Source organism: Trachypithecus francoisi, unplaced genomic scaffold, assembly GCF_009764315.1.
Source record: "Trachypithecus francoisi isolate TF-2019V2 unplaced genomic scaffold, Tfra_2.0 Lachesis_group5, whole genome shotgun sequence".
NCBI lineage: Eukaryota > Metazoa > Chordata > Mammalia > Primates > Cercopithecidae > Trachypithecus > Trachypithecus francoisi.
In genome coordinates, this window is record NW_022681470.1 from 89,507,461 (window position 1) to 89,518,762 (window position 11,302).

Sequence of the window (11,302 nt, forward strand, 5' to 3'; positions counted from 1 at the left end):
CATGCAAAATTTTAAAAATGATCACCTATTACCTATTTATATTAGTTGGTGTTCAGTTAGGAAAAGAGAAACCATTCTATGCTCTCCTAGTATGAAAGGAAGCAGTATAAGGAATTCAGGGTTTACATACCTGGCAGGTGGGCTGATCTGAGCTGGTAACATCCAAATGAGATTCTCTTTAAGATCTTTCCTGGGAGCAATTCCACTGTAAGTCTCAGGAACTTCTGGGAAATTCTCACCAATTATCTCAGTCTCTGGCACTCATGTGGGGGGTCTCAAGAAATTCACTTGAATGCTGTTTTCAGCCTTTCGTCTGCCTATACACTTACCTGTCTCTGGCAAATGATGGTCTCTCTTTTCTTTCCAAATCTTACATAGGTGCCTCTCATTGGCACTCAAGATCTATGGGAAGGATTTTGGAAATGTTGCTCCCAGGATCTCCTCTCTGGTGCAGAGAACTTAGTCATGAGTGGCATTGATATTAAGTTTACGAGAAACAAGTCGCGTAAAGATAACCACATTTTGGTGCACCACCTTTCACATATATTTGCGTGCATGTGTAATGCACATATAAAACTCTCTTTTTAGTGTGCTCTCTCTATATCTATATACATTTCTCCCCTCTGGCTCCTTCAAGGTTTAATGAGCTCTCTTCTCTACTTTGTAGAGTAGGATTCCCAGCACTGGCTTGATGACACCCTGGAGTGTCTTCATTTATCTCAGGGGGTGCCTTGAAATTCACAAAACAAGATTAATTTAAATTCATTTTCATTTAAAAAAGTAAACAGACATTATATAGTAATTACAGGTACAAGTGTGTGTGTTGAAATCAAACTAATAAATGCTTGCCTTAGAGAGAAATTAAGAGGGTGGGGGTGGGGTTGGAAGGGACCACAAAGGTGGTTTAGTCTGAATCTTTCCTAAAACATTTCTCCCCACCAATTACTGCCAGGTTGGTATTTCCCCAAAGTAATCATGTTTCTCAAATTGGAAGTCTGGGCTGTTGGGAATGAAAGCCCCCAGTATGTGGGCCTATCTTGTGTGTATACTATGAACCTGACATACAGTACACCCTCAGGAAACATTTGGATTGACTATGTGTAAGGGTGGGACATGGTGGTGGTGACTAGGGAGGGCGCATGGCGCATGAGAGTTCCAGCTTTGTGGGGTTGGAGGCCATGACACATCAGCACAGATAGTGACCTGGGTAGCAATCCCATTTGGATTCTAGGAGAATATAGTCTCCCAAACAATCAAGGAGACAATCTAGGCCAAGATGTCATTGGCCTTAGGTGACTATAATTGCCTTTCTATTAACAGTTTGTGCAAAGCATCAGAAAGTCAGATAGGTCAAATAACATCAAAGCCTGTGAGTATCAGTGACATCCTGCTAAGGATACAGTCCCAAGGCCACAGATGTAGGAAAAAATTCTGAATTCTGCTTGAGACCAGTGTCTTTGAAGCAATAGAGTTGGTGGTGGGTTCAAATCCTGGCTCTGCCACTTCAAACTATTTAACCCTGAATAAATTGCTTTACAACTCAATGCTCTTCTCTATAAAGTAGAGATAAATCATAATGCCTACCTCAGAGAGTTGTGAGGATTAAATGAGTTAATCCTGTAAAGTGCTTTGAACAATGCTTGGCACAGTGAGGAATCAATAAACACTGGCTATTGTTATCATCAGCATCACAATAGGCTGCACATACTTATCAGGACCAATTGGTAGCCGGAGTTTCAAATAGAGTATGCATTACTGGCCCCATCTGATCCCCAAAAATAGGTTCAGGAACCCCTCCTGTTGTTCCCTACGTTGGGGTAGGAACATCATTTGCTAGAACTGGAAACTTAGGCAGAGGAGTTATTGTATTACAAGCAAGCAAATAGACAAAATAGAACAGAACAAAATAAAAAAAAGCAGCACATGCAAATTGAGTTCTCAGTGAATCCCCTTGTTACACTTTGATGAGGATATTCTGCTTCATGGGAAAAAAATAGTGCAAACATACCTGGATTCTTAGACTCACAATTGGTAGCAAGGGAAGAATGTGTCTTTTAGCGCAGAGTTTTATGGTCTATCAATCCTTGAAAGGAAGACATCATTAATCATGAGTCAGTTTCAAAATGTGCTCATCATTATCCACTACTATTGATGAAAAATCTCAACCTCTTCTGGAGAAAATGACTGTTAGGAAAAGAACCTTTGAGGCCATTAAAACACAGCCATGATTCTCTTTATTTTAGTGAAAAACTAAATATACCTATATCCTCAGATGGGAAAGACAAATCAAGTCTAGCGTCTAATCTTAGCAAAATTCAAATACTGGGTTTGAAATGCCAGTAATTCTATTTAATTCTCTTTCTCTTGTGCAAATACAGAGGAATCTACATTGTGTGATTATTCAGATGTTCAAACAGTTATTTAGAATGAGAAAATTTGCAAATTCATATAGAATTTATTTCTATGACCATGACAGAGACAAGGTTGATGAGTCAGTCATTTATTTGAAAATTATGATACCCTAAATCCCTTTGGTCAGAAAACATATTTGATTCACAAGAACATGGAAAAATGGTGAAAAACATGTTTTTTAATGGTTAGCTTTGCTCTATAGTCTTTTGGATTTCCAAAACTATCATAGTTTCAGCCTTTCTGGTCCTTGTGTTTCTAAAACTTTCTACCTCTTTAATTCAATTAAACAAACATGCCAAATAAGTCCAAGTGAACAAGATATTGGGCTATATACTTGAATAAAGATCCAGATAAAAGCATGAAACTTACATTTTGGTTTTGCAGCAGATGGTTATAGCAATGACCTGAATGGATTACACCTCCTAGTATCCACATCCTTATATATGCCTCTCCTACATTTGTACTGGACTCAGCATTGCACTTGCCTTGGCTAATGTGATATAAACAAATGTGGGCTGGGTGCGGTGGCTCACGCCTGTAATCTCAGCACTTTGGGAGGCCAAGGCAGGTGGATCACTTGAGATCAGGAGTTTGAGACCACCCTGACCAACATGGTGAAACCCCGTCTCTACTAAAAATACAAAATTAGCCGGGCGTGGTGGCACATGCCTGTAATCCCAGCTACTTGGGAGGATGAGGCAGGAGAATTGCTTGAACCTGGGAGGCAGAGGTTGCAGTGCGCCAAGATGGTACCACTGCACTCCAGCCTGGGCAACAAGAGTGAAACTCTGTCTCAAAAAATAAAATAAAATAAAATAAAATAAAATAAAATAAAATAAATAAAACAAAATAAAACAAAACAAATCTGATAGAAGCAGAGGTTTGATAAGCACTTGCATGTTGGGTCTTGTCATCTTGGGACCCTAAGACCTTTATGCTATAAAGAAGCCCTGGATTATATACCATATAGTAGGAGAGACCAGTTGAGCCCAGTCCCCAAGCTGGATGCAGCTGCATGAATGATCCTAGGTATGACCAGCAGAAGTGTGACCCAGCTAATTCACAGAATCATGAGAAATAGAAATTGCTGTTAAGCCACTAAATTTGGGGGTTATTTACTTCCTAGGAATGGAAAACTGATCTATCTATCTATCTATCTATCCATCTATCTATCTCTCTATATTTTATTTTTATTTTTTGAGATGGAGTCTTGCTCTGCGGCCCAGGCTGGAGTACAGTGGCATGATCTCAGATCACTGCAACCTCCACCCTCCAGGTTCATGTGATTATCCTGCCTCAGCCTCCCAAGTAGCTGGGATTACAGGTGTCTGCCACCATGACTAGCTAATTTTTGTATTTTTATTAGAGACGGAGTTTTGCCATGTTGGCCAGGCTGGTCTTGAACTCCTGATCTTAGGTGATCTGCCTGCCTCGGCCTCCCAAAGTTCTGGGATTACGGTCTTGAGCCACCACGCCCGGCCCGATATAAAAATTTATACCCAGAAATGGTATGTTGCTCTAACAAAAAGCTAAACTATGCAGCATTGGCTTTGGGGTTGAGTGGTTAGCAGAGGCAATAGGTACAGCAAGTAGATTATTAGTGGAGCCTGAGGACCTGAGAGGAAACCGCTACTGGAGGCTGATAAAGGGCAAATCACGTTATATAGTAGTAGAATAACTGGCAACACTGTCATCTCCAGAAACTTGGAAGAGAAAAAAACATATTTAATGAACTTGTAGATTTGGCTTAAGGAAGTTTCCATTTAGAATGCTGAAGGGGCCAATTAGCTTTTTAAAAGTGATACATAATAGGATATAGGAAGAGAGAGATGAACCAAAAAAAAAAAAAAAAAAAAAAGAATTGCTCCATTTGCAATCAGACTTTAAAGCAAATATGGAGTGCCCAGGATATGCTAGGTGGGAAATAAAACTGTCTCACATTTCCAGTCTCTCCTACTACCAAAAGATTCTCAAAGTTAGAAATGGTCTCAGGGTACAAATCAAATCAAGGGTGTGGCTACAAGACTTTCTTAAGACCACAGAATGATTTAAAATAGTGACTATTAGATTCTCTCAGCTAGGCAAAATGGCTTTTAAGAATTTTAAGGGCATTTTTCCACGGCACCTTGACATACTGAACCAAAGTAGAGTCCTATCTCAAAAATAGTTGTGGGTACAGCTTTTGTCTAATCAAGTGGACTATCACCTGGCACATAGAAAGCCCACATAGAAAGATATTGGATTAGTTTAGACTAACTGATGTACAGGAAGTTCAAAATAAATAGAAACAGGAGGTAAGCTGAGAAAATTACTCAGCTGCACACACAGGCTATTCTTATTGAAAACATAGGTTATCTTGGAGAAAGCAGAGGCAACCACTTCCAGAGAGTAGAAGTAGGTAAACCAGGCTATATTCAAGTACCATTTTCTATACCTAGAGTAGAAGGTCCTGCAGTATACTCATGACTGGATTTCAGAATTGCTATGGACCAGATGGCTTTGTGGCTTTCTATTCCTCCCCCTTTTAAATGGGAGTATCTATTGAGTGTACCAGTCTCACGATTGTGTGATGAGTATGCATGGAGGCAATAACTTTTTTTTTTTTTTAAATTCATGGGTTCCTGAATGATGAGAAGCCACACCTGTGGAGCTGCATGAGGCACTGCACCCAAGTAGCCTCAGCCGCACCTGGACCTGAGACAGATAAGGAGTCTAGACTTGTAGTTCGATGCCATGATTGGATGAGATCTTTGGTGGTTTTGGGATGAGTGATGCATTTTGCAGATGGGAGGGATGTCAGTCATTGGGATCAGAGGGCCAGCTGTGGTACATTGTTACAATAATGATCCTCAGTGAATTGTGCCTTATGGTATTCATGCCCCTAGCCCCCCTCCCATAATGATTTGGGGTTTGGACAAAGGCTTGGGACATAAGCTTGTAAAATGCATGCACTTTGAGGCTTGTTATCTTGGAAGCTGCCCTGAGATCACCATGTTGTAAAAAAACTTGTTATGAAAGACTATGTGTAGAGAGAGGCCCTGTTGCCTCAAGCTCTACCTATCCCCAGATGACCTACCAGCTAAATGCAGCTTTGTGAGTAGGCTCATGTAAGACCAATGAAGGAATGGCCCAAATAACTGACAGAATCATGATATATAATAAATTGTTGTTGTAAGCAACTAGCTTTGTATTGGTTTATTATGCAATGACAGACAACTGATACAGGTGTTCATTGTCAAGCACCCAGTTACATGTAGAAAATAGTAGAGTGGGGGATATTGTACATTTGGGTTATCTGGATTTCTAGAAGTCATTGACACTTTTGGCAACTTTGTGTAAAAGATGAAGAGCCTATGCCAGAATAAACAGAATGTGTTACAGGGCTTCATAGCTACATGTAAAGATGCTGAGCAATGGATGATGTCCTTGATGAATGTGTGGCAGAATGAAATGAGAATGGGCTACGAAACAGGAAGATCTGGTGCAAATTATTGTTCTACAAGTTAATTTTAAGTAAGTTACCTAACTTCTCAGAGTCTTTTCATTTTTTCCTGTGAAATGGGGATTACACTGTCTATTTGATGGGGTTACTATCAGGATTGACTGAGATAACGTATAAAAAATGCTGTGCAATGCCTGGCACATAGTAGGAGTTTGCTACATGTTGATCCCTTTTACCTGAGTTCTTTCTGTTCACCATGGCATATTTTATTGAGGAGTCTACTAGGAAGTTCGTCGTGAGGATCCACGGAACACCAATCCCAGAATCAGGAAAACTGGGGGAACTGGGCCTACGTTTGCAAGGTCTGTAAACCAACTCCAGGGAGAGGGTGGAATTTCTGAATTGATTTGTCTTCAGGGTTCTCTCACATGTGCTTTCATGGGACTTTCCAACACACTGTGAAGTGTCTTAGTTTTTGGAACACTCTTCCTCTCTCATATGTCTAAATACCTTGTTCTCACTCCCACTTCCTTAAGGTCCTGCTGAAGAATCTTTATATCTTAAAGATTGCTGTTAAAATGTGAATTTTAGGGTCAGTCATGAGTTTCTGGCATAACACAAAGAATAGAATGGAAGGAAAAAGCATTCCCTTTTGTAAGGAAATGATGATCTTACTTCTGGGTCCTGGGTGTGGCCCATCCACCCAAAGGCAATGTTTAGTCACTCAGATGGGATGATCTCAAAAGACTGAGCGGAGGACCCGGCTGGGCACTGCACTCAGGGCACCTCTGGAACAAAGGGCCAGAAAACTTTCCAGTCAGCTGGAAGGGCAACCACTTGCCAATGGTGTGCCTACTTCAGTCCAGTACCCATTTGAACTGTGCCGGCCTCTAGGATAGTTTGTGATAGCAAGAAATGATCAGTATGTACATTGGGGAAAGTGTTAATTAACCTGAAACATAAAGTGCAAGAAAAAGAAGGAAAGCTGGAGATCTTCCAGGAAGAGAATGAGAAAATTCTCTTAGGTGATTATTTCTTACAGAAGGGAATTTGAGAAAGGAATTCATCCACTATAGAGGTCCTTGAAATGTACATGACCCACAGAAGCCTGGCTGAGACACTTTGTCAACCTATTCCTTCATATATGTTTCTAATCTACTTGCTGATTTTCAGGCTGGTCTCAGAATGTAAGTCTTTGGTTTCCTTCTGTTGGATTTCCTTTTGAATTTCCATTTCTTAATGACTCGAACAAACCAGGCACTGTGCTAGGTATTTTTTTTTTTTTTTTTTTTTTATTTGAGACGGAGTCTTGCTCTGTCGCCCGGGCTGGAGTGCAGTGGCCGGATCTCAGCTCACTGCAAGCTCCGCCTCCCGAGCTTCTCCGCCATTCTCCTGCCTCAGCCTCCCGAGTAGCTGGGACTACAGGCGCCCGCCACCTCGCCCGGCTAGTTTTTTGTATTTTTTAGTAGAGACGGGGTTTCACCGTGTTAGCCAGGATGGTCTCGATCTCCTGACCTCGTGATTCGCCCGTCTCGGCCTCCCACAGTGCTGGGATTACAGGCTTGAGCCACCGCGCCCGGCCTGTGCTAGGTATTTTATATGTATTTTTCTATTTAATCCTTGCAACTACTCTACATTGGAAATATTATTTCCTTCACTTTATAAGTGGTTTTTTTTTTGTTTCTTTTTTGTATTTTTTGTTTTTTTTGAGACGGAGTCTCTCTCTGTCCCCCAGGCCGGAGTGCAGTGGCCGGATCTCAGCTCACTGCAAGCTCCGCCTGCTGGGTTTACGCCATTCTCCGGTCTCAGCTTCCCGAGTAGCTGGGACGACAGGTGCCCACCACCTTGCCCGGCTAGTTTTTTGTATTTTTTAGTAGAGACGGGGTTTCACTGTGTCAGCCAGGATGGTCTCGATCTCCTGACCTTGTGATCCATCCGTCTCGGCCTCCCAAAGTGCTGGGCCTACTTTGAAAGCAGATTTGCCTGACGTGAAGAATTTTGTTCATTCACTGCACCGCAGTGGTAGGGGGCAGGGTAGCTTCAGGGACTTAACTCCAGGACAACTTCACCTATCTTTGGGATAACAAGTCTATTTGTTGATTGCGTCCTGATATTACTTCCTCATGTAGTGCTGTTGATTACAAAGACTTCTTACCACCCGAACTGCTCAAGTTCTGCTCTAATTGAGGGCTAATTTGTTTACTCTTATTAATTTTGTCTGGTTAAACTTTCCTGCCCCCTGTTTTTTTTAAAAAGGGCAATATTACTGTATGAAATCATAGTCATTATTTTGGCAGACTTTTCATTTAAATGTTTTTCATAAATTATAGTTCTCATTTTTTTTTCGTTAATATTTCCTGAGGAACAGGTTGGATTCAGGTACAATATTCCATTATTAATCATGTTATACTCTTTTTGATGTGCTGGAAAAATCTTTCAGGAATAACTTTAAGATTGCTTGTATATTTAATTGATCTTTCTTTGGTCTCTGGGCATTAAAAACTAGTAATGAATTCATGTATCATCAGGACTTGTAAGGAAACAGTGCACACGATTCGAGTAACTAAGGAGACTTTAATGAAGGGAACTGTATACAGGCCAGGTGCAGTGGCTCATGCTTATAATCCCAGCACTTTGGGATGCTGAGACAGGCGGATCACTTGAGGTCAGGAGTTGGAGACCAACCTGGTCAACATGGTGAAATTCCATCCCTACTAAAAATATTAACACAAAAATTAGCCATGTATGGTGGTGCATGCCTGTAATCCCAGCTCCTAGGGAGGCTGAGGCATGAGAATCAGTTGAACCTGGGAGGCGGAGGTTGCAGTGAGTCGATATCGCGCCACTGCACTCCAGCCTAGGTGACAGAGCAAGACTCCTTCTCAAAAAAAAAAAAAAAAAAAAAGGAAAGAAAAAGAAAAAAAGGAACTAGATACAAAGATGCAGGCAGAGTTAAGGAAAACCTACAAGAGGTGGGTATAGTTCCTTAGGCCAACAATAATAGCAGGGAGCCACTGCAACTCATGGGTGAAAAATCAAACGAAGTGAGGGGTTATGGGGATTTGGAGAGTGGAGCCATATGAAGAGGACTGCTTGACATCAGCATTTGGGTGAGGAATGCAGCCAACCTACGGTGGCCCAGTAGGGAGGAAGCTGGGGGGTTAAATTCTCTAACTTCCTGTTCTCCCAGTCTCTAATCTCTTGCGGGTACCTCCCATTGGCTGAACTCCTTTAGAAGGGCTATGGAGAGGGAGCCCATTGATGCAGCCCATGCAAGTCAGCTTCCTGAGACACAGAGCAGGGTAAAGGGTGGAGAGAGGGTGGGGAGGGTGAAGGAGAAGATATGTAATGCAGCTGGGCTGTAAGATCTGATAACTGATGCTTATGTGCAGTCTGAGCTTTATACCACAACAAATGTTCCTGAGAATGGTTTCCTAACAGATCAGATAATTCCGGTCTTTAAAAAAATGAAACTGTGTTCTGCCTCTGCTTCCTCCAACTCTTCTTTTTAATTTGTATCTTAATGATTTGAAACAATTTGTGTGTGATCTAGCTGCATGTACCCTTATTATAAAAAGTACAAAAATAACTACTGTCTATGCTAGTGATGTAATTTTATTGTCACTAACAAGAAATGGCCTCTTTGTCTTACTGGAAAATAGAGTGGCTTGAATTCAACTTTTCTATATTCAAAATCATCGTTTTTGGCAGATAGTATTTGCAATTTAATTGGCTTATATCTAATGATTATATATAGCTGGCTGACTCTTTCAGCTATTTAGGGGTACGTTTTGCAACCATTTTTCTCTGGTGGTTTCAGTAGAAAATGATGCTACTTAAAAGTGGATATTCCTTGGGCATGTTATTGACATTTGTTTGTTTATTTCTGGGACTTGGGAGATTAGTAAAATCTATTTCAATCTTTTTTTTTCAGATACAAATCATAGCATCCTTGCCTACTCAGTAAATGTTGAATTAAAGAGTGAGGGAATGAACTTTGTAGCTTTGATTTTATTTTTCTTTCCCCCAAATGTTTTGAGAAAACAGTGTGTGAAAGTCTGGAGGAAAATCTTGCCCTTACTGACAAGTCCTTCACTGAAAACCTCCACATGGAGGCAAGGTGGCCAGCGATTTGGGTCTTGGTTAGGAGACTTCATTCTTTTTTCTTCCTTTTTTTATTGTTATTTTTAAAATTTTTAATGAGCCCCCCCAAAAATCTAAAACCACAGCTTTTGGAAGAGCCACTTGTTCTTTTACCTCTCTTTGAATTTGACTTTGGCCTCCCTTTGGGCCTTGTGTTTAAGAGGAGGGTCTCTGAAGACATCCTTGTTGATGACAGTTTTGTCCAAGGGTGTATCCACAGAGTGCCTTGTGGGCATGAGGTGCCTGTAGTTACAAACTTTCACAAAAGACTTGATCTTTGACCTCTGGGTGCTCTTCTTGCCCATGGCAGCTGTCACCTTGCAAGGATAACAGTCAATTCCAGCCACCAGAGAACAGCTATAGGGGCATTCTAAGGTGCCATCATCAATGTTCTTCACGATGATGGTTTTTGCATCCAGAATAGCATCCGGTGTAGTGTCTGGCCCAGACTAACACTACTTTCCCAGGTTTTATGAACTTGCCCATTTTGACAGCAATCACCCAGGCCTACCTTCATTTTCTTTAAAGGAAGTGAATCTACCATCTACTTGGTTGATTTTAAAGGCATATGGACTGCCTTTTTTTAGCAACACAGATTTCATGCAGTTCATAGTCTTGTCAAGTGTTACAATTTGGACATCTCTTTTGCCCAATTTCTACCAAAAGCTTAATTAGAAGACTTAGCAGCTCTAATCGACAGCTGGATATACAGTTTTTTTTTTTTTTTTTTTTTCCTTTTAGAGACAAGGTCTTGCTCCGTCACCAGGCTGGAGTGCAGTGACATGATCGTAGCTCACTGGAACCTCAAATTTGTGGGCTCAAGTAATGCTCCCTACACCTCAGCCTCCATTAAGGATATATTGTTCTTTCATCATCCTAGATAAGTGTTTCTCGATAGAACTTTCTGCAGTGATGGAAATGTTCTGTAACTGTGTATCCATCATTAATAGTCACTAGCCATGTGTGGCTATTGAGCATTTGGAATGTGGCTATTAAAACAAAATAATGGTACTGAAAATGTTTAATTTAATTTTAGTGAAGTTTAAATAGCCACTCATGCCAGTGGCTTCCATATTGAACAGCACAACTCTGTAATTCTAAATTTTATCCCTGAATCAAGCTGAAGTATTTCTTCTTTGGCTTTCCAAAGAATAGCGTTTATTGAATAGCAAATTTCTATTTTTTCCTTAATCATGGTTTTAAAACATATTCTCCCATTCTTGGACACTCCCCCATCAAAAGATGGAGACTAAACTACCCTTCCCTTGAATACAGGTTGGTCTTAGTGATTTGATTCTAGCAAAT

The 11,302-nt window shown here is 40.8% G+C and overlaps 1 pseudogene; it reads right to left on the reverse strand.

Annotated features, from left to right (window-relative positions):
* Nucleotides 1-10,071: 10,071 nt before the first annotated feature.
* LOC117075195 lies at nucleotides 10,072-10,483 on the reverse strand (annotated as a pseudogene).
* Between the last annotated feature and the right edge of the window lie 819 nt (nucleotides 10,484-11,302).